General features: G+C 39.5%; 1 long non-coding RNA gene across 1 annotated transcript in view; it reads left to right on the top strand.

Moving 5' to 3' along the window:
* Window positions 1–822: 822 nt before the first annotated feature.
* The window catches only part of LOC139026475 (uncharacterized), a 3061-nt gene continuing 1392 nt past the window's right edge, over window positions 823–2491 (top strand). The window contains exons 1-2 of the long non-coding RNA XR_011478260.1: window positions 823–893; window positions 1997–2084. This is a non-coding gene — a long non-coding RNA (uncharacterized lncRNA). The remainder of the gene's footprint in view (window positions 894–1996; window positions 2085–2491) is intronic.

The raw sequence follows: 2491 nt of genomic DNA, 5'->3' as shown, positions 1-2491 counted from the left end.
GGCCAGTTGGTGAGGGCCACAGCATAGTCCTGTAGTCTCTATGGACCAGATGGCCAGTTGGTGAGGGCCACAGCATAGTCCTTTAGTCTCTATGGGCCAGGTGACCAGTTGGTGAGGCCACAGCATAGTCCTTTAGTCTCTATGGGCCAGGTGACCAGTTGGTGAGGGCCATAACATAGTCCTTTAGTCTCTATGGACCAGGTGGCCAGTTGGTGAGGGCCACAGCATAGTCCTTTAGTCTTATGGGCCAGATGGCCAGTTGGTGAGGGCCACATCATAGTCCTTTAGTCTCTATGGGCCAGATGGCCAGTTGGTGAGGGCCACAGCATAGTCCTGTAGTCTCTATGGACCAGATGGCCAGTTGGTGAGGGCCACAGCATAGTCCTTTAGTCTCTATGGGCCAGGTGACCAGTTGGTGAGGGCCACAGCATAGTCCTTTAGTCTCTATGGGCCAGATGGCAGTTGGTGAGGGCCACAGCATAGTCCTTTAGTCTCTATGGGCCAGGTGACCAGTTGGTGAGGGCCACATCAAGGGGAAATAAACTGTTTCAGATGGGGGGTCTATAACATCCAATCACAGGGTTTACAGCAGCTGACAGTTGTAACGTTGATAATAACTCAAACTGCCTTTTCAGATAAAGACATCATCTCTGTACAGATGTAGGATCTGAATTTGATCACCCTGTTGCAGAAAAACTAAAACTTGTAGTTTATTTGAGTATATTTAAGCTTTAAAAAAGGTTTCTGAAGATGATAAATTCCATTTTCCCATTTTAAATTGTATTGTACTTGACCATTTGACGTCTTTTATTTACTGTTGTTTAGGCTGGTTGAATGAGTTGCCTATGAAAGCTACTTCATCTGCCAGAAAACAGGCGGCTGCACCAGTGACTGTAAGTTATGTGATTTCCTCATATGAAATTAAAAGTATGTTTGTAGCCTACGCAGTTACAAAATGGCTGTTGAAACTGTGGCACATGTTTCTCTGTAACATTAAATACATGTGTTGGTATGTAGGAAAGATGGGCAGACCTCTCGTACTGTAGGTCTAGTCTACCTACAAACTATTATAGGTTAGGACTACCTCAGACATTCAATAGTCAGAGTAGGTTGGAGCTATGATCACTGTTGTTGACAAACCTGATGGGGTCTTGAACTGATCTGAACAGGTTTAGGCTGGTCTCTATGATATGTAGGTATATACAGTACATTCTCTGTCCTGCTACTGGTAGAAACTATAACATTATGTGAACTGATCTGAACAGGTTTAGGCTGGTCATCTATGATATGTAGGTTATATACAGTACATTCTCTGTCCTGCTACTGGTAGGACTATAACATTATGTGAACTGATCTGAACAGGTTTAGGCTGGTCATCTATGATATGTAGGTTATATACAGTACATTCTCTGTCCTGCTATGGTAGGACTATAACATTATGTGAACTGATCTGAACAGGTTTAGGCTGGTCATCTATGATATGTAGGTTATAGCCGAGGTATAGACCAAGATCTACATATCACTAACAAACCACTATTATATATTATAACCTAGCCTACTTTACATAATATAACATCTCTTACTTGTTGCAAATTAACTTTGAATGGATCAAAGATGTCCCCCTCAGATCAATCATGTCCGTTTCAGCCCTTCTGTCTACAATCTCAGATACATTTAGAAAAGAACAGATTGAAAGACAATAAATATCTTACTTTTAATTCACACAAATAATTGTGAGACATGGCCTTGTGTTGCTGTACTGTCTAATAACTACCTTAACAAACCAGTGACGTATTAGTGTTATTATTGTTATTGATAGTTAGCATGGAGATGCCATTTTAACTACATATTCATTGATTGCATTAAATCACCTGACTGTTTCGATATGTCTGTTAGTAAATGTTTCATAAGAGATCATTAATAAATGATAACAAATGACTTTAAAGAATTACTGTGTTAACCACAACCAACATGTTGGATCTCTGTTATGGGTCAGTGCTCTAAAATGAGTCTCTCTGGGGAGAGAGAGGAGGGGGGTCCTGCTTCTAAAAGTCTCTCTGGGAACATGACACCAAAGCTAAGAGGTGAGATGACAATTTTTGAAATAATTATTAACAGTTTATTCCAAAATGCATCACATTTGTTTATTTATCAGAAATGGTTGCTAATGGGTACCTTCAATATTACTGTTCTCAGATTTACAGTTAATAGATTTTAGATGGGTATATCTTTATTAAATTATTATTACTATTATTACTGTCCTTTTTTTCAAGATGTGGCCGATTTAAACAGCCACAATACATTTTTGAAATAAGATAATTCATTTTTTATGACATCTTGTTTCTAAATGGCTGCTGGGTAATTTGATATGCATCTAAATGTTCGTTTGTAGGCATCGAATTGAGCGAATGGTGCACAGGTTCACTGAGTTTCAAACCAAATGGACAGGTCTAGCTAATTGGTTTGTAGATCTGACGCAGTTGCTAAAAAG

Source organism: Salvelinus sp. IW2-2015, unplaced genomic scaffold, assembly GCF_002910315.2.
Source record: "Salvelinus sp. IW2-2015 unplaced genomic scaffold, ASM291031v2 Un_scaffold4888, whole genome shotgun sequence".
Taxonomy (NCBI): domain Eukaryota; kingdom Metazoa; phylum Chordata; class Actinopteri; order Salmoniformes; family Salmonidae; genus Salvelinus; species Salvelinus sp. IW2-2015.
Note: the sequence above shows the minus strand (reverse complement) of the source record. Positions and strands in the feature narration are given on the sequence as shown.